The sequence below is a fragment of the Equus przewalskii genome, chromosome X, assembly GCF_037783145.1.
Source record: "Equus przewalskii isolate Varuska chromosome X, EquPr2, whole genome shotgun sequence".
NCBI classification, from domain to species: domain Eukaryota; kingdom Metazoa; phylum Chordata; class Mammalia; order Perissodactyla; family Equidae; genus Equus; species Equus przewalskii.
The window spans coordinates 27270790-27292642 of NC_091863.1; the positions used below are offsets into that span (position 1 = coordinate 27270790).

At 35.5% G+C, this 21853-nt stretch overlaps 1 protein-coding gene across 1 annotated transcript in view; it reads right to left on the bottom strand.

The window, feature by feature from the left end:
• DMD (dystrophin) overlaps positions 1-21853 on the bottom strand; it is a 2264041-nt gene that overhangs the window by 2240874 nt on the left and 1314 nt on the right. The gene's annotated exons all lie outside the window — the stretch shown is intronic.

A 21853-nucleotide genomic window follows, 5' to 3' on the forward strand; every position in this document is an offset into this window, starting at 1 on the left:
TCCATGAGGTCTTAATGATCTGATCTTTAATGATCTTTAACCCGCATCTTTGGGTTTCTTGCCCATAGGTGGGTCCCCTGAAACATGCTCACCTATCAACTAGGATCTTCTAGGGTAGGGAAAGAAACTATGCACAAGTAGTTAAGAGCACAGGCTTTGACTGCCTGAGTTTGAATCCTGGCTCTATGACTTAATGGCTGTGAGATCTTAAATAAATGATTCATTTACTCTATGCCCCACTTATTTCTCTGCAAATTGGGAAGAAAAAACAATAGTATTTCCATCGTATAATATGTGATGATTACATAAAATAATGTTGGTAAAGTGCTATGAAAAGTACCTGACAAATTATTAAGACAACAATGTGAAAGCTATTTATAAGAAGGGAATGAAGGTTATCAAATGGTGGGTCTATTTGACATGCATCAGGGACAGAGCATCATTTAAAGAGATTCTTGCTATTTTGACTATTAATTTAATGCTGAAAGACAAATACTGAAATCTATCTTTGGAGAGATGCTTTCCTTGTGCTGGGAGGTTTCACCTTGATACCTCTTGGTCACTCAGATGTCCAACTTAAATTCCTATATACCAACACAGGAATGACTGTGGACATAGGACAAGTAACCTAACATGGACTACTTCCAACTGAAGATTTCATTGGTGAAAAACTGTAAACTGAATCATTTGTTTCCGTTGGCTGAAAACAGAGAAAACTATTATTTTATCTCCATAATCGCAGAAATCCAAGAACTCCAAATACGAAAGGAGAGAGCGGGCATCAGCAACAGGATACTGAAGACTAAGAGGAGAGCCCTTGGTGATAGGGTATGGACAAATGACTTTGGCAACAGAACTGTCTCATATCTCACATTATACATTTACCCCATGTTGCTATTACTTTCAGTTATTCTTGAATCTTCAGCAAACATTACAGCCTGGTGTTACCAATAATGTGCAGAAAGCAAGAGTCTGTGTTCATGCTAGAAAGAAAGCATTTTTTGGGGGAAAAGCACAGCAGTCTAGACATACATTTACAAGGAGGAAAAAATATGGTCAACTGTGAAGCTTGGACCAGCAGGCTGGAAAAGATGTGACAAGCAACAAGCAAGATGGATTTGTTAGAACCCTGGGTATGTCTTAGAATTACTAAGGGTGAGTAAGCTAATAAGAGATAGAAAGGAGACTTCCTGCAATCATATGGCTAGAGGGCAGACAGCTGGAGTCCTTTTAATTTGGATATTGAATGCAGGATGTCCCCCAAGGCTGAAAAACTTGGACACTGCATGAAAAATGGACAAAGAAATACAGATTGCAAGGCTAATACGATGTTTAATCATGTTTGTGAATTTTCATACCACACAAACCCATGGCAACACATGGCAAATGCTGCATAACCAAATCAGAGTGAAATGAGAATTGTATTCAGATTACCCATAATTTGGATTTCTTTACACCACTGCCCTTCGGTGAATAAAAAATAAATGCAGTAACGAAGAGAATGAAAGAACATTTAGAAATTCTCCCAAATGTGATAATATCATAGGGCAAAAAGTTTAGATTTCCCCCATCATACACTTAATCTTCCAAGGGAAACACAAAATAAGAAAATGAGCATCTGAATACCAAATTGACTCTACAACTAAAAGGTTGAAAATAATATAAACTGAGTTTTGATTTAAACATTTCCAATTGAATATACATGTCTAACAGCTTTCCCTAAACCTGATTACATTGCTGGTAAAGGAGAAAACATGACAAATATTCAAAAGGATGTAAAGACAAAAAGAATAGAAAAAGAGAAAACATAATAAGATAAACAAAATCTTGGGAGCCAAAAAGTAATTTAATAGAATTATCAAGGGAGAGTAGAAAAATAATAATTCATTTGACAAGGAGGCACTATGAGAAACTAAGAGAAGACAGCTGCAATAAAACTAATTTGCACCAAAGGATTCTCAGGTATTTGAGGGAACTTGTACCTCTGAAACCATGGACATGACTGGACGAGGTTGAAAAGACGACTGGAAGTGTGTCTTAGGATTAGTTCAGTCTCAGATCTCTTTTCTACCCGCACCCACATCAACAGAAGACAGAAGGTTACTTCTCTGGATATGTTGACCCAGAGAGGATCACTTGAGGGAAAGGGAGAGGTATTGAAATGAAGATGGGAGAAAGATATAAATGATACTGAATGGTGAAACTACTTGTCTCCTTTCCCGCTTCAACTCTGGCAGCCAGATTTATATCCACAACATCTAGCAGCAAGCAGGAAACCAGAAGGTCTCCCTCCGAGTAAACAGATGTCCCAACAGAAAAAGACCTCAATGTACAGACATTTGGGGACCTCCTGGGAAATGAGCTGGAACTACACCCAATCCTCTACAGTAAAGCAGATCTGTTGACAAGACCTGCCCACATATATGGAGATGCTAGTTAACATTTTAGTCTCTGTGTCTTAAGCCTAAATTGGAAGGTAAAGAAAACCAGGTATTTGAAGAGAGTCTCAACTTGAAAGAATGATCAAATCTCAAATCAAATGAAGAGTAAATATATTTATAGAAAAGAATGTAAAAATTGAAGAATGCTTTAAAATTATTTATAATAAAGCCCAGAGATATAAGATATTGCATAATAGAAAAAAACACGAGACTATAAAAAGTAATGTTGAGAAAGCTGAAATACTTCTTGTATATTACATATATGATAGCAAAAATAAGAAAGACAAAATCAATAGAAATATTCAGAGGTTAATATGCAGATGCCACTCAGGATGTAACATAAAATGACAGATGGAAAACAGCAGAGAAGATCAGAAAATTAGAGAATATATGCAGGCATAATTATCCAATAATAGAATTTCAGAATGAAAGGGGAAAATGCAGGGCAGGAAATTTACTAAAAAAATATAAGAATATTGCCATGAGTTTACTAACAGCATAAGCTTGTAGAGTGAAAGGGGCCCAGAGGGTCCAGCACAATGCGTAGAAAGAAAGCGACTCCAAGGCAGAAAATCATGACATTTCAGGACACTGAGAATAAAAGTTATATCCATAAAGAGATCATCATAAATCCAATTCCTTCTTCTCCTTTTGAGGTTATGGCCACTATCTAACTTCCATGCTTCCTCACAAAATAAAATAAGCACCAATCTTATTTTAAAAAGTAGTCTTCCTAAAATATTGCCTTACAATTAAGGTAAACATAACATTTTCAAGTTTATGATTCCACAGAACTGCTACAATATAGTTCAGAATTTTGTAGTTAATCTTTCCTAAAACAAAATAATTCAATGGCCTATGACCAAGGCAATATTTTTACCTTGGTCCTTTTCCTCTACTTCTTACTCTGTGACAAAGCCAATACCAAATACATACATATTATGTGAACTATTTCCTTTAGTGGGAAAATCTGGCCTATTTTAAGCGTTTTGCATTTTTACTTGACTATTTTTGAAGTCTAGATCTGTACAGATTTTCTCCTAATAACTCAGTATGAAATCATCATTTCTCAATAACTATGAGTTCATATATTTAATTTCGCTTTTAGCGGTTTAGGAAAATTGTATTTGCCTTTGTCCTCAAGAGGTTCAAAACTATTTGTTTTTCAATATATGCCCGGCATAGATGACCACTGATATCAATTCATCAGCAATGTGAGAAGCAATGAGTCACAATTTGCACATGCAGCTCTACTCTGTAGACAAAAATTTACTTCGACTTGGGCCAAGGTGGCAGGAAAACAATGGTCGAAAGTAAATTGCGTTCACTGAGTACTTCCTAAGCCACTATTCTCTGATCAAGGCATCTCAGGGAATTTCCTCATAAGTGGGACGTAGCTTCCTCAGCTATAGAAAGCTTTTACTCTCAAGTTTGTAATGTAAAGTAACAAGCACACAAAAATTATAATGAAACAATTATTTATACTAATATTTAACTATGTAGAAACACAAGTGGCAAGCTTTCATTTAAGCCTAAGATCTGACTATCAAAGCTTAAATAGCACTGTTCAGCTACAGGAAAACTATTTTCCAAACTCCAGATCCAGATGCATGGTCTGACAGTTGAGAAAAACATTTAAAATTAAATTTATCCTATAATATTTGGTAAGTGTAATTACCCTATCTGTAGCTATAAAGTAGGCTCACAGTTTCCCAAGTAACAAGTCATTTTTAATAGTGAAGATTTCAGCAAGTCTAGAAATGGTAAAGGGACCTGGAAAAAGAAAGATACACAGAACTCCTATGTTCAAGTAGTTTCCTTATCATAAGCTCCAGATGTCTTCATTCTTAGTCCTGGGACTTGCTCATCTTTTTGTGCTATCACATCAGGACGAAGATGGCAACAAGTTTATAGAGAAAAGAAGTGCCAGTGTAATGGCTCTTCAGCCAGATAATGCAGAGATAGCAAGACATGTTCACAGTGCAAAAGGACACGCACTTTCTAAAATAGGAATTCTAATCCCACTGGGCTTCTCTGTGTGTGAATTTAACCTTTAGAAGTAGAATTTTTGAACCCCTGGAAATGAACTAATGCTTTGTGTAAACTACAGAAAACAGATGGGAGTGTGTTCTAGGCAGCACATTTAAATACAAAGACCATTTCTGTACCTGCAAAAGCTGCTGTGCTGCCTCGGAAGGATAAATCCGAGTTTAACAAAACAAACGAAGCTACCCCCCAACACGGCTCAAATTCAGGAGACAAGTACTTCTGTGATTTCCAAACAGTCACATTATCACAGAAATGAGAAGTATACTCTTGGTCTGACATAGGGTATAGATTCTTACTCTAAAAGTGTTAAACCGGATCTTCACAGTGCTACAAAACTTTTAAATCGCTTCATCACCAGATTAATTACAGATTTTTGCAATTTTCAGTACTGACAGTTAACAAGAGAAAACAGCTACTTCAAAAATCATCTAGTTCAGTTTTTGCTCAATTTTGTATTTAAAAGGCAAACTTTTAGGTAGGTGAAAAAATAATGCTTTATTATGTTATAATTTTTAAACTTTCTATTGTGGCAAAATACTCAAAATAAAACAGTCTTAACCATTTTTAAGTCTATAGTTCAGTAGCATTCCTTACATTCACATTGTATAGCCATCACCAGTATCCATTTTCAAAACTCTTTTCATCTTGCAAAACTGAAACTCTATCCCTATTAAATAATTTTCCATTACCTCTGTGGGGTAGCAGACTTTGCCACCCCAAAATGCGACTCCGGCTTGACTAAAGAAAAAAGGCTCTGAAAGAAACTTTGACCTTCTCCCTAACTGCCTAAAAGAATTTAAGACAGAAGACCTGTTCTGGGAAGGAGCTAATATCCTAAGATAACTACAGTATAATATAAACTAGGTGTGATAGCCTGGAAGGAACCTAACAACGACCTTTCAATTAAAGTCCTCTCCATCTCTCATTGTCTTTACAAGGCATGGTAAACATTTGTTTATCAAATATCTGCTTTTCCATCTCCATGTGAATTGCCTTCCGCCCCTTTGAAGTCCCAAACCACTACCCCCAACATCCTCCTTTGTCCTTAGCTGAAAACAGTATTTCAAGCAGCAGCTTCTGCCACTTTGGTTACTCAGTTTTCCTGGGTTTCTTCCATGAATACATATTATTAAACTTTGATTTTCTCCTGTTATCCTGTCTTCTGTCAATTTAATTCTTAGACCAGCCAGAAGGACCTAGAGGGAGAAGAATAATTCTTCTTCCCCAACACCTCCTCCCCCTCAGGCCCTGGCAATCATCATTCTACTTTTGGTCTCTGTGATTTTGACTACTCTAGGTACATCATATAAGTGGAATCACGCAGCATGTGTCTTTTTGTCACTGGCTTATTTCACTTTGCATACCGTCCTCAAGGTTCATCCATTTTGCAGCATGTGTCAGAATTTCCTTCCTTTTTACGGCTAAATAATATTCCATTGTATGTATTACATTTTGCTTATCCATTCATCCATCAATAGCCACTTAGGTTGCTGCCACGTTTTAGCTATTATGAATAATCCTACTATGAATATGAATAATAATATTTAAATGTATGTTTAATGCTATTTATTTCCTAAAGAAGTATGTTGATATTCATACAAATTTAGCGGCCATCTCTATGACTGCCCAACTTTTGTTAACCATCAGACATGGTAATTGTGATAACCACAATTACCCTGAAAACCTTAACTGGAGATATGCTAAGCAGAAGTAGAAGGGATGCAATTCAAAATAAACAGGGTTAAAATTAAGGGGTTTTATTTCTTATGGAAGGATGAAATTCAGTGAATGAGGGAAATCGGGCCTAAGTAAATCACCACATTGTGTGGATCCCCAAAATACACAGACAACACTAAAACCTCTGCTAGTAAGAAAGGGAAAGGACACAGGATATCTTAGCTGGTGGGAGATGGAACAATTTTGTCTGCATCATAAACCCTAAATTTTACCCTGTGATTAAATACATTGCCTTTCTCTGGACAACATGGGCCACATGCTGAAATAGAACTAGGTGACATCATTTTGAAGCCACATGTATTTTGATTTCCTTTATGAATTGTCAAAAATATATTTCTAACACACTAATTTTACGAATTTTACAAGTAAATCTAAGATGGCAGACACGAAAACTTTATTTTCCAACTATACTCAGTGCTGTCTATACCTGAAGTTAGAAATGTTTCCATTTTACTGCTATAGAGTCACACAGTCCAAAGTCCAAGGCTTACTAAACCATTTTAGATAATTGTGGAAACATTTTTTGCCCCTAAAAATTACAACTCATTATCTGCTCTCCCCAGCACTCAACCTAACCCTGTAGTACTAATTTTAACCTCCCATGTTATTTTAATAAAATCCAACAGCATGTGTTAGTGTAAAGGGCATATAGGTTTTTGAACCAAAACACCTGACTGACAGTCTACCACAATACATCATACTCCAAAAGTTTAAGAACCAGAGAAAAGCAAATATTAGAACTCATGCATCAAGTTCAGTCGTTTAAAATTAGTGATTTAATGTGTAATGAAACAATTTTATGTACCACAGACTGAAATAGTATTAACAGAAAGTAGAAGTCATAGACTATGCAGTATATGTGTGAAATGATGTCACAGGGTGTGGTGATTACCACCTTGCTCTCTATTCACCACACCATTTTTGCGGGTTGAAAGTTTCCAAATTCACTGCAGACATTAACCTTTAGAAGCTGAGAACGAGAAATCAGAATTCCCTGGAATGTTCAAAAACTTAATATTATCAATTACTCCTAACAGCCTTCCAACGCTCTACATTCTCTTTACTTGGTAGGGTTACATAAAACAAATGATTAATACATTTAAAAATATTAAGTTTACAAAGAAATATAGCGGATAGCGAATATTCAAGCATTGGAAAACGTCAGTGAATGGTATTTAGTATTTGAATAGCTAATATTCAAGGCTTCCTAGCAAAGTTAACATCGCTACACAGAATCATGTGTTAAAATTGCCAATGTGAGGACCTATTTGTTCCCAAACTCATTATTTCTTGGAACATGACTCATTCGATTTCTAAAGTATACTATGCGTATAAACTCTTTATTTGCAAGAATGACTCATTAGCAGCAGACAGATACACACACACACACACTTAGAGCATAGCAATAGCTGAAAGACTGACTGATTAGATGGTGACCACACTTCTACGTACGTTCTCATCCTGGTTCCCAGAAATGTCAGCCTTACCTTTTGACTCTGAGAGTCGGTTTCCTACTCTTGCTGGATTTTTATCTTTCAAATATGTAACTTTTTAAATTCATTTTTAAACTTTAATTCTCTCAGGTGGATTATAATACATGTCCCCCATAGACAGATTTCCAAATCTTATGATTTTTCTCATGATTTAAGACTCAGAAAAACATATACATTTCTGGAGAAATGTAGGGGAAAAATTCCCACATGGTAACACTTCTGAGAATCCTCCATGACTTGCTGGAGAATGTGTGGTACGTTCTTCACCTCATTAGAGTTTAAGCCCCAAAGGTGGGCTTCCACTCATAGGGTTCAGTTCTTGGTATGGTTTTATCTCCACTACAAACCACACATCTCTAAAAGAAAGGAGGTTACATTTGAAGCATAAAAATTATTTTTTAATTTCTTAATAGTAGAGAAATAATTCATATTTCTTCGAACATTGAAACTACTCACAGACCAGAGGAGAAAAGAGTATTGCAGCACTTATAACCTCACTACCTATAGATTGTCCAAAATTACTTCCAGTCTCCCCCACACACACACTTGATGTTTCACTCTTTACACACACACACAATGTTACATGTTGATTCATCACCAATTTTGTTGACGAATTTGAAATCTATCGATTGCTTTTATGACTGTATTGTATTGCATAAATAAAAATTGAATATATATATTTATCACTATAAAAAAATCTTCAGAGAACCTTCTTGCATCAGCAGCTTTTTGTACTTTGCACATGACTTTTCAATGTTTGCTGACCATGCAATAAAATGCAATTTATCTTAAGTATTTTTTAACAAAGCAAAACTCGGTAATTCTTTGTATTTTCTTGATTTTTATTCATGAAAATCAAGTTCTAGTTATGATTGCCTTTCACATCAAATTCATTTTTTGTGGAAATTTTTTTTTTTTTTAGATTGGCAACATTTGTTAGCTCAGGTGCCAATCTTTTTCTTCTTCTTCTTCTTTCCCCCAAAGCTCCCCAGTATATAGTTGTATATATTCTAGTTGTGAGTGCCTCTGGTTGTACTATGTGGGACGCTGCCTCAGCATGGTCTGATGAGTGGTGCCACGTCCACACCTGGGATCCAAACCGGCGAAACCCCAGGCTGCCAAGGCAGAGCGCAGGAACTTAACTACTTGGCCATGGGGCCGGCCCCGGAAGGATTATTTTGTCTTATTTTAAGCTTGGCAATTTGACCAAATAATGAAAAAATATTTCATTTCGTAAAGAGTTGTATTATTTTACCTTTTAATGTCAACTTACTTAGTATGATTTAAGAAATATGCTAATGTTTTACATCATATTATGTTTAGCGATTAGGATTAACATTTAAAGATGAGGCATTTCTTAGTGATGTTTCTACTTCTGGGTACTTCATCCTATTTCAATATTCATTATTGTAAAACTTTATGGCATGCAAGAATAACTTCACTTTTAGACAAAAAGCAGAGGGCCATATTTGTATGAAACAACACAAACCGTAAATTACCATATTTATTTAGGCAAGCAGGGCCAATGAAAGTTATTTATAACTATAGATTAATCAGTAATAACATTTTTAAGATAGCTGAGCATATGCTTAATATCGAAGGTCTGGGCTGTCATGAAACTTTTATTGCCTATAAGAAATGCTAGCAGTTTTCCAGGATATAAACTTTTGCTTCCTAGAGAGTAGAGCGCATTATGAACATGTTTTTAATAGGACTTCATTTTCTGATGATGGCAATAATACAGATGTGCACTCCCACTTTTTCTGCCCTAGGCCAGACACCTTTGGATATTACAGACGTTTCATCCTAGAAAATTTTTCAACTGACTTTAAAAGTAGATTATACCTAATTAAAATGCAGATCTGCTACTATTTAAAAAATTTTAAAGATAGTGGTACATAATGAAACAAATAAATGGCTTGAAAGGTGGCATGGGAAAGAATTAAAAAGGTGGTCGTTTAATAAGCCCCTATAGAGAGTGATGTGGATTCTATATATAGAGTCTCTTGATGATGAGAAACCTCCCAATCTAGGAAACATTCAGTAAGGAAATGCTTTTAGAAGGCAAGGGTCAATCCTAGGTCTATAAGGAAACATAAATTGTAATAACCATGTGCAATATGATGCTATACCATCCAAACTTACCATTTCATCTGTGTCATAATAGTGATTCACCTGATAGCAAAGCATACAATGGACTGCTCTGGTACAAACCAGAATATCAAACTTCTTAGTAAAATCTACTTTCTATGTTTTGTCTCAGGCCTAAAGTTCATTTATTTTACACACAAATTAAGTTAATTTATGAATACACAACTGATTCATTTTATTTTGTTTTTATTATTGCAGGTTTGGTTCACTGAGAATACAACTCTGAAAGGGAGTTTAGGGTGTTCATTCAGGAGTGCCCTTGGGTTCAACACCAATAGAGAGAAGAGGAAAGAAGCAGGAGTGGACAGAGAGAAACCCGCTACCTGCTGTCAGCCCCACAGCAGCTTCTGCAAACCCTAAGGAAGCTCTGGAGCTAGAGTGGCTCTACAGAGTGGTCTCAAATTTGTCGGAGACGAAAGGGCCTTCACATTCCCTCATAGATCAGTCTCTGAATGAAGTCAACCCAAGAGAGTGGCGTGACACAAGGTACTTCGCAGCTGAGGCAATCACTGAAAGGGCTAAGGGCCAAAGGCTGTCTACCAGCAGCACTTCATCACCTCGGGCCAAACGTCCTTCTGTGAAGCGGGACCCGGGCAAGCCATCACGGCATCTACTACATTGAGTTTACTTTGCACAAAACACAAGATATTTCCTAAGTCCCTTCATAGTTTTTTCTACCTTGCTTCCGAAAAGGCAGGCCTTTAAATTATCCTCAAGAAGGCACTATTTCATCTTTGCCAAAACTCCTTTAAAAAAAGAACTTGATCTGCATCCTATTCCACTGTTACATCATGCTATAGTCTGTGCTTGTACCATGCTGGCATCGCCCATTCCCTTTTCAAAAAGCTTCACTTGAGTATTTATTTTGTTTTTCTCTTTCCATCCCCTTTGCCCACATCCATTGCACCCAGGCTCCCAAAGATTGTGTTTCACTTTTAGGCACATCATAAACTCATTTTGAGTTGAGAAAGGCATGGTTCCGATGTTTGCTAAAATCAATGAGTTAAACAGTAGAATCAAATTAGAACACAGACCTGCCAGATCCCCAGATTCCTAGTTTGGAGTTACTTCTGCAACATCATGTTGGAAATATATTTGTCTCAGTTTCGTAAGAGGCATACCATGAATTTTCAATAGCGCCTTATTCATTGATGTTTTTGAGCACTATGTACTGAAACCTCAGTGTTATCCTGCCTTAACGGCATGCCGTTCTACTCCTGCAAATAGGACCTCTGCACTCATATTAACTCAAACTTTACTAAGAATCAAAGAACACTCCAGTAGTATTTTAGTGTGGGTTTAAGAAGGTAAAAAGTATGTGAAAGAAATAAGATGGGAAAAAGCAAGCATGGGAAAGCAGGAATATGGAAATAACATTTCAGAACAAAAGACAAGAGACAATAGGCATTTTTTTCAAGGGATGTAGGGGAAGCAGCATTTCTTAGCGGCAAGTTGGTGGGAATAAGGAGGAAGACTTCGAAGTTTACTAGTTAATTGATATCACTGGGGTTTAAGCAGTCTTCTCAGCATATCAACTTTCACTCTAAAATAGATGTAAGCTTGTAATAGTATGAGCATGTGATATAAGTCCACAACTTACTGTGCATTCTCCAGGTTTCAGTGAAAAGAAAACAGATGAAAATCTGTCTTCATATGAAAAAACATAGCCTTGACAGAGAAAAAAAAAATCTACAATTGTACTAAGTTGCCAAGAATAAAAATTCATTGAATAGATAACTTCATGTCATTTAGGAGAATATTTCAGAGGACTCTTATCATGTGTTAATTTAGTTATATATTTCATAAACACTGGCAAAAGTATAACTATCAGTAATTATGATTTTCACAGACTAATCTGGTTTCATTAAAAATGAAAGTTTCTGTTCCTTTTCTCAAAATTCCCACGGACATCTCAAAAGCAATTTCCTCATTGGTTTTAACGTAAACATTTTCTACTATTAGAAGGGATGGAAAAATTGGAGAAATTGCACTAGAGTGAATGGAGACACTGATTTATTTTGCCCGAAAGATAATTACTACTACCAAATGGCAGTTTCATTTAGGTTTTGGTTCTTAGGAACAGGAAGAAAACACAAAATAAGAGCATGATTTATTTTGGATATTAGCATACCCTATATTATCTTCCTACATCGAATTAAAGTATATCCAACACACAGATTTTTAATTGCTTTTTAACCTGATTTGTCCAGGACACATCAATATTTTTAAAAAATATATCGCCACTGTTTTGATTCAATGAGTAAACTGAGTTGTTTATCTGGAAGTTTAATCCAAATCTTTAAGAAATATCTGTAATATGACCATTACCCTGAACCAAATTGTTTTTGACTTAAAATGTTAGAGAATATAATACTTATTCTCTTATGAAACATATTTCTATGAAACGAAAAAGTAAGCGTTTCTCACATTTGACTAGCTATAATTAATAATGCATTTTCTCATGGGGTTTATTTTGGAAATGTTCTTCATAAGAATTTCCATTTGTAATTCAAAACCAGCCCATTCCCAAACTTATGATTACATGACCTCAGTAATCCGCCAAGCATAAACTTAGAGAATGCATTGGGATTTTATGGTGATTAATATGTGTTAACTAATAATATAAGGTAGTTTACATTATATATGACTTTGGCCAAGGCAAATATTGTCAAATCATCTTAATTTTAATATAAATGTCTATTTAATGTCATAATATATAGACAGAAGAATGGATTTAATAACTTTTGTATCAGGAGCAAGATATCAGAGTTATAGAATTTGTTTTATTTTTCACATTTTCAGGTCAATTCTCAAATTCACATTGCTATCTTATTAAAATGTATGTAATGATCAAAGTATCCTGCAGTTCAAACCACTTGACAGACTCAATAGTCCCGCCTCCCTATCAAGCATTCTTCATCAGTCCACCTTAAGCACTACTTCATCTGCACCCTTACCCAATGCTTATTCCAGTTAGACATCTTTGTTCAATATATTGCAGAGTTTAGACTTCTTCCCCTTAATTTTCTGTCTTTCTGATGCCACATACCAAGGCTGGTATATATTCCTTCTTCTCATCCACTAAGTTTCATTTTGCACACTCTTTTATATCTATTTAAATATTCTCTTCTATACATATCTCTGAATGACCAGGAACTAATCCAGTCTCTGTCTGTCTGTCTTTGTGAAACAGACTCTTAAGATTTAAAGGATTCACATAATTATGTAGCCAAATCAGGGTATAAAACACATTTATGAGATATTTTAATGAAAAACATCTTTTTATGGGTGGATGTAAGATCTCACCTCCAACTCTCCCCACAATATATTTTACAGTAATTTCAAAGACTCTGGGGGTATGAGTAGCCCTGTTTGGATCCCACGTTGGTGATTCTAATGTGCCACCCACATCTGACTGAAGTGAGCATTATCAAAGAAAACATAATAATGTGGCGATATGTTTATTCTGTACATCAATGTAATACAATCATATTAGAAAATAGTATGAACATTATGTTTATACTCACATATGTCTGTCTTACCACACTTACTTATGTATCATAGAAATACAAATTACTTTTATCCTGATTATATAGAATGCATATATATTAATTATACCTTGTGTCTGTGTACATGCATACATGTGTAAATATATACATGCTCACACACGTCACATTGTTAACAGTTTAGCTAAGGGTCATTTATCTGATTTTTATTTTAGTTATATTCTGTTAACTTTTTATAGAACACTCTCTACAAATCATTACAAAAATTGTATGCTATTAAAAAAAATCAGAATGATTCCCTTATAACTGGGATGATTGTCATCAGGGACTAAGGCCTTATAGCCTGTTAGAGAAAGCAGTGAGCAGTGTGGAAGGAAAGAGTATTTCAAATTGGACAGACAAGTCAGCTGGAATAAACCAATGGGTCAACAGGTTGATATATTCTAATTCATACATACCTATGCTTGCTATTTTCTCTTTCCCAAATTGAGTTCCATGAAACAATAATCCACAAAATGCTTCTCAAAAAGTCCCTGATAAAATAGATTTGGAAAACTCTAGTTTTCTCTTGAAGTTTATATCATGCACTTAAGCTTAACAAAATTTCTCAGAAATTAGGCATTACAAAATTTGTTAACTTTATTTAACCCATGTGTCCCAAACTTATTTGGCCATGAAATAGTATTAATAGCACATGGAAAAAGTGTTCGATGAAGTATAAGCTGGAAAACTGTTCAAGTTCAACAGCAGGACAATTTAATGAAGAATTTAAGGAGAAAATTTTGACATACTGTGGTAGACAGTAAAATATTAGTTAAAATAATTTTGATTGGTGCTATTTCTTTTGAAGAATTTAGGATTTGTTAAAAAATGTATTCTATAGTTATCTACCTTTAGTGGCTAAGTGTGTGTTTGGGGGACATGGGTGGAGGGGTGTCTGCTACACTCCTGGTAAAGCAGAAAAGCTAGGGAACATACTTGGTGTGGGCAAATAACCAAGAACTTGGGCCATCTGTACTATCACCTGTTCATCTGTGACATCAAATACACACACATACACATCATATAAAATTAGTTGTAGCCGTTTTAATTAAATAGTATTTTAAAAGGAAAAGACATACAAAGGATACATAGAATCTATGATAAAGTTCCAGTTAACAAGTACTTATGTCTATAGATGTTTTCAGTCATTTCAACTGCCTTGGCCTTCTCCTTTCAATGCACAGGCAGAGGTTAAGCCAGAAGGTATTAAGTGGCCACTCATATTAACGTCACAGGGATATATACCAGTAGGAACAACTCCATCTCCAGCAGTTCTAAGTAATCTTATACCTTGTTTCCTGGAACAAAGAATCACCCACTCCTACATGTTTCTACTAACCAGTGATCAGCAATTGCTCCCTAATTCCTTCCTAACTTTATAATAGAGCAATGTTGCTCAAAATGTGGTCCTTAGAACAGCAGAATCAGCAGCACTTGGGAATCTGTGAGAAATGCAAATTCTCAGGTTTCACTCGACAACTTCTGAATCAAACTGAGGGCAAGGCAAATGGATCTGCGCTTGAACAAGCCCTCCAGAGAATTCTGATGCACACAAGTTTGAGAACCACTGCAGTAGAGAAATAAGATATCTGTCCTGGATATTTCTAGTAATTATAGCAGATAGTCCCTGTATCAACCTATAAACCTAATTTTAAGTGAGTCAAAATTTTTAAACGTAGCAGTTATGTTGTAAAATAAAGAGCAAGCAGTCCAAAATTTGTACAAGATTTATCTGAAAATTTAATTGAAAGTTGGCATAATGAAACTTGGAACGTATTTCCCCATGGGCCTAATGCTACAAAATTGTGGCAAAGGGACGAAGCTATTCCAAAGGAGTGTATTTGTATTGTAATTTAATTGTACTACAGTATTGATGGCATGACCTTTAGTTCTGAGAGGAGTGACAACAGGTTTTACGAAGGAAATGGGAAGGTTAAGAGAGGAAGGAAATAGAAGAAAGAAATAGGAGAGAGGAGAAGTTACTCCCCCTCTCTTTTTTTGGTGTAGTAATTACAGGAACAATGCAAAAAAAAAAAAAAAAAAAAACACACCACACACACACACACACAATTGTCTTTGACTACATTAAAACTACCTATATATATCAGAATCCTAAATTTTATCAAGTCCCTTTTGCCACTTTTATTCTCTCCTCAAATCTCCTACATCATCATCATAAGGTCAAGTGTGTATATTCTTCTTCTAAGCTCCAAAATTGGTGAAACAAAAGAATGCCTTCTGGGTTCAAGCAGGAAATGTGAGTTAAGAAATACATCCAAGAGTAGTGCTACATATTGCTCCAAAATTATAGGGAGTATTGGGGCTCTAAAGGTATATACTCCAAGGACTCCTCCGTCCTTTTCTGACACTACATGTCCAACAAAACATACCCTTGGGCTTACTTTTCCCTGTCATCTGCCAATTTGTGACCTCTACATCCAAGAACACCTCTCTTCCACCTGCCCCCATGCAAAATTCCAATCTGGGAAATGTAGGTTCTCTCAGATGAATGTTAGAAAAAATGCAACTGAAGTTATTTCACATTTAGGTAGGAATGACTAATCAGGCTATTAACTGTCTGGTAAATTCTGGCAGCTACTCCTGATTTTTAGGCTAGTCTCTATTCTTCTAATTCACGGGTCCTCTTACCTCTGATTTTTATCACAATAGATACAACAGATATTCGGTGGTATTTTCAGAGTGCCTAGAGCAACAGCATAGACAAGGGTATATATACTTTGTAAGTCTAAATCACTGAGAGCTTGTGAATTGAGAAGTGCCAATGTTCTTTCACATACTGTAATCATAGGAAAAACAGGAATCTTCAACAGTCACCACAGAGCAAACAACCTAGGAAGGTTCCTGTGATGATTAAAAACCAAAAGCAAGTTGGCAAAAAAAAAAAAGCCAGACCTTCTCAAAACTGGGTGCTCATTAGAATTCCTGGTGGAGACTCAGTACATAGGTCTACACCCCACAATCAAAATAAATCAGAGGCTCTATAGGAGGGGCCTAGGCCTTCATATTTTTAGAACAATTCCTGAGGTAGTCACATTGCTCAGTATAGAGAATTACTGCCAGGAGCATCAGAGTTACTCCTGCCTCCATATCCAGTCATACACAAATGATAATTCCTGCTTGTGAGTTTTCCGAAGAGCTTAACCAATATTCTTTAACTTAGAGGACGTAGCTATAGACAACCAGTGGCTTCCCCACCAGATCAAACCTACTATCTCTCTTTTTGCTCTTTGATTAAAATTCAGTTCTCTTTTAATCTTTAGCAAACGCATACCATGGATTTGATCCTTGTTACTATTTGCTTTGAGTCAGAACTTCTTTAAATTGAATACATCCATGTAAAATTATTGTATTTGAAATATATTCAAGCCACAAAAAGAATGTCTTTTTCTGTTTTCTACTCATTTTTGTGATGGTTTAACAAGTGAAAGACAATTCCTCAGGATAGATACATGATGATAATAGAACTCTCCTACCCTAAACAATGCAAATTCAGAGTTGGCAGCTCATCCTCAGTACTTCACGTATGTTACAAGAAGGGGCAGTGCGAGCAGGGGAGTGTGGAGAAGCGATAGGGCGGGTGGGGACATTTTACAATAAAAATTGCTTCTCAAGTGGACCAGTTTTCCATTACTATAATGACAAAACAGGTCCTGAAAGTGTTCACATGTGGTCATTCCAGCCAGCTTTCTTAGATTAAAATATAGCCCTATACCATCCCCCATGTACACACTATGCTTGTTTTTGGGCATGCCTGCAGTTGTGGTCATCTGTCAGAGTGAAATTATGCCCATCCTCAAAATAGCATGTCAGGTTAATGGGATTAGACGGGTCAGGTTTCACTGGAGACCAGAATTGAAAGGGTGACTTACAGTCCCTAAACTAGGGACACAGAGTCACAGCTATTAAAGATTTAAGTCCATGCACTATGAAAGCCTTCATCTGTTTTAAGGAAAGGAGAAGCAAGAGCTCATGACTCAAGCCTAACTTAAATTTATGATTGCATCAGCAGGAGCACCTGAGTGTTTAAACAGTACTATATGCGTTACCATGACAAAAGCTTCAACAGGTAAGAAATGAACGAAGTAAACCAGTTCCTATGACTGGATATCCTCAACACCATTTCCACCCCCTTAGCCTTCTTCTCCCTTACCAAAATTCATTAGAGGCAATAAAAGCTAAATTTTCACAATCTTAGCATCATTAGCTGTGAACTCCTAATCAGAAAGAAAAGGCCAAGAGACTCACAGAGACACCAGCTCTGATATCACTGAGATGTCAAACCAATGCCAGAAGAAGCCTACCTCCAGATATCTTACGTAAAATGTGTGAAGGCCATGGATAGATGGTTATTCTGTCTGTTACTTTCAGTGGAATGTATACCAAAGTGATACACACCCTTAACACAATGGATTTTTTCCCAAGTTTATACTTCTCTCATCATTAATATTTCCAGCGTTGCACTGGTAAATATTTAATAACTAGCTCCAAAAAAAGAAAAAGCCCTGATAGTAGCATTTGCTGATTTCTGTGGTATAAATAATCCCACCATGGTAATTTCAACAGACTAACGTGATGTCACTGAACGTGGAGATAGGAAGAGATTCACACAATTGGCTCCTATGAGCAAGTGCAAATTAGCTCCAGTACATCATTGGATATTTCCCTAATAACTAACTACATTTTCTCAAAACCATTAGAGTTCATTAACATTACTTTCAATTTCATGAAAATAGAGAACAGAGTTTCTAGAGAGGGGAAGGTAGACCTCAGAATTACTGAATGTCAAGATAAATTGGCTAAATTTATTAAATTGGGAGCAGCTACCAACTTTATGCAAAACTTTAAGTAGAAACTTAGAAGTTGTTCTCAGTCTCAAGTCAAATGCATTCAATATGAATTCAACAGGAAAATTTCCAATGTTTTCCTTGAAGAATAGAATTCACTATCACATCCAAGAAAAATTAATAAATAGATTTGAAAACAACATTGGTGTAATGTTAAATAACTTGCATGAAAACATGTTTAGGTCCCACAAATTTCCATGGCTCTATCTGTAATCCAGAATGAGAATGGAAGTTTCTCTACTCTTATAGTCCTTGGGTCTATTTTTGCAATAGGGAGGCTGTCATAACCAATTGCCTAAAACAAAATACAACTTGCAATTTAGTACAACATACTTTAGTAGCTATTATCTATGAAAAGTATTCCCTAAAATTTTCTTAGCAAGGGCTCAGAAAAATATTTATATATTAAAGCAAAACAAAATCTTAACACCCGTTTTATTTTTTAAGCACCAAAACAGGTCTTGTACAAGCATGCACAATGAATTGCCCCACTCCTTCAGGATAATATGAGTATATAATTTTCCTGGGATGGATAAATACACGTTTCATCACCAGAGTGATTCTTTAGATTTTAAATGGCCTAGTAAGAAAATATTTCCAATTGAAATAATTGGCAGTTCTGAAAGAATGGTTATTCAAAATGTCTTCTTGCTTCTTTTTCCCTTGTAAAATCCCCAATATCTTTGTCAAATTTGATTCTTGGTTTATTCCGAGAATATCCAATTGTTAATAGCGTATTACTGTGAAGGGATAATTTAAGTGCATTACCTCAAACTGAAAAAATAAGTTCAATTACGCTGTATTCTTGTTTTTAATAAGGATAGTTAAAGTAGTAAAGAAATAAGTCAAGAGTATTTTAAAATAGTCACTTAGACCAACTTTTATATATGGGTCTTTTACAATAGGCTCTTTATAGTCACTATGGATAGGCAAAATAAAATATATCAAAGTTTTGATATAACAATCTTCCATAGTTGGAGTTCACCAATGCAAAGTTAGTCACCAAAAAGATCTTGTTATAGCAGACTCCAAGATCAGACCAAGAACAATCTTTTTTATACTGGTTTTTTTTTTAGCAAAAACTGCTTAGCTAATTTTGTTCTAAAGAAAATACATGAATTCACTTCAGTCTTCAGAGGTTAAAAAACCTTTCATGACACAAATCCATAGATACACTTTACTCAACTATTCACGTTTTATTCTGTGCCAGTAAAACATCTAAAGATGTGCCAGGAGATGTAAAATGAATACAAACCACAAAAAAAAAATCATAAAAGAAATCAGGGCTAGTTAAATTTACATCTGGTTTAAAAAGATCAACAGCATGAGGCTGTTTATGTTACATCGAGCTATTTCTAATTACAGGTAAGTATACTCAATCAATAGGAGATCAAGTGCCCATATTTTCGGTATCCAAACAAGAAAAGACAGTTGTAAAACACTGTATAGAAATGCTTTTAAATGCTGAGATTTTACCTTTTAAGTTATCTGAAAGAGTGCAAGTTCTGGTTTGGGTTAGTTTTTTATTTTGTAGCAACAAACAATTTTCACCCAAGGCATAGGACTTCTCACGGGTGGTACTCACATTATTATTGAGGCCATGTACGTAAACCCAAACCACATAAAAGCATTGCCCCTTGTGGAAATGAGATAAGAATATGCAGTTATGCTGGGGAAAAAATAATAAATGATACTCAAAGTTCCACATTGTTGTGACTGCTGATCAAATGATGAACCAAGACCATTCTATAAAATTAATCTAATAAAGTGCAACCTTGTGGTATAAATATATATTATAATCTTCATCTTTGTGTCCTCAATTTTCAAAAGAAAGTCCTGCTTATTACAGTATAAGAAACAATCTCCAATAGTGCCACTAAAAATATAATTAACCATCTTATGTAAAGTTTATTTTTATATCCTTTGGGACATTGTAATAACACACTAAAATTTCACTTGCCATTTAACTAGATCTAGACCACACTAATGTATGAGAGAGAAAGGGAGGAGGGAGAAATAGATATTGCCAGTGTAACAAGCTCTTAGGTTTGCTTCTTTTGGCATCACTGTTAGACCCACCACATTACGTTTTGCCGTGCATAACAATTGGCTTCAAAAAGCATTTATTAATAGCAGCCACCCCTTATGCTTCAGAATTCAAAAAAACAAAATCAAAACCTAAAAAATACAAAAAGACCCACCCACCCTGGTTTCATTAAGTCACAGAAACTCAAATATTCAAAGCAAATATTATTTTATATTTTATTTAATGGCTTCTAAACCCTTAAAGGGAATGATCTTTCAAAACGATACAGGTAGATTTTGAAAATTAAATAAGCTGTTGGATCACTCACCCCACCTGAACTTCTAATAAAAGTTTGCTCATTACTTTTACTCTTCAAATGAGAGTTCTAATAAAAGCTTAATTTCATAAACGTAAAAAAAACCCAAAACAATGAAGTCATTGCATTTTAAAAAATGACTCTCAACAGTATTATCTAACATGGGATCCAAAGTTATATAAAGGGAGATTGAATTTTCTTCAGAGATGGAGTTAAACTAGCCGTTTCTAAAACACACGAACTCACATACTTTCCAGAACATATTTGCGAATCTTTTCCTCCACTCATGCACTGACAAGTGTAGAAGTAGTACGATAATAAATAGAATTATTTGTAGAATTAATCTTTAACACATTTTTTCCAAAATACCCTGTAACAGATTTGTAGTAGATATCCTTTGGCATATTTCAGTTAATCACAGCTACAAATTACTATCTAATAAAATGTATAAACAGCAGCAATTTTGAAGCAATGTATGAAACTACCCAAAGTATTTTTTCAAATTATTATTTCAGGGCAACTATTTAAAGCCGATTCTATTATCCTAGGTGCTGAATGATAAGGGCATTCCATTGAAGTAAGTATACCACTCTTTCCTTTAAAATCTAAGAAGCTCGTTAAGTTATTAATGGGAAGAGGAAAAGAAGGTAAGTGTGGTTTTTAAAGTTGGAAATAACTATTTCTCCCAAGCATTGTCAGAGGCACCATTCCTTTTTGACTTGAAGCATCATTACCAACTTACACTACTTGTGAAGAGAAATCCTACTCTACCATCTTCTGAACTCTTTGCTGGTCTGCAGTTTACCCAACTCCTATGTTTCTTACCCACTTTTGTTTTCTACTGTGAAATTTTCTTTAACTTCACTTCAGAAATACACTTGGACAGTGACTTAATACCTCTGTCCTCTATCAAGAGTCAGCAATGTATGTAAACAAAACTAGAATGGTCCTGTTATTTTGCTGTCCACAATTTGGTGCATTTCCAAGGGCGAGAGAAGCGGATTCAAGCAGCTGAAACTTCATCCTTTGGGAAAGCTTAACAGCTGCTTCCATTTACAGCTTTAAAGACCTACCCTAGTTTACAAGCGTTTGCATATGTACGCCAGACTACCAAACATCAGAAGATTCATAACAAATGAAATTTACACGTGGCGGGAAAGCGCACTATGGAAGCGCTGCAAAAAACCTCAGACTTTTCATTCCTGCTGCTTTACTGGTTTTCAAATC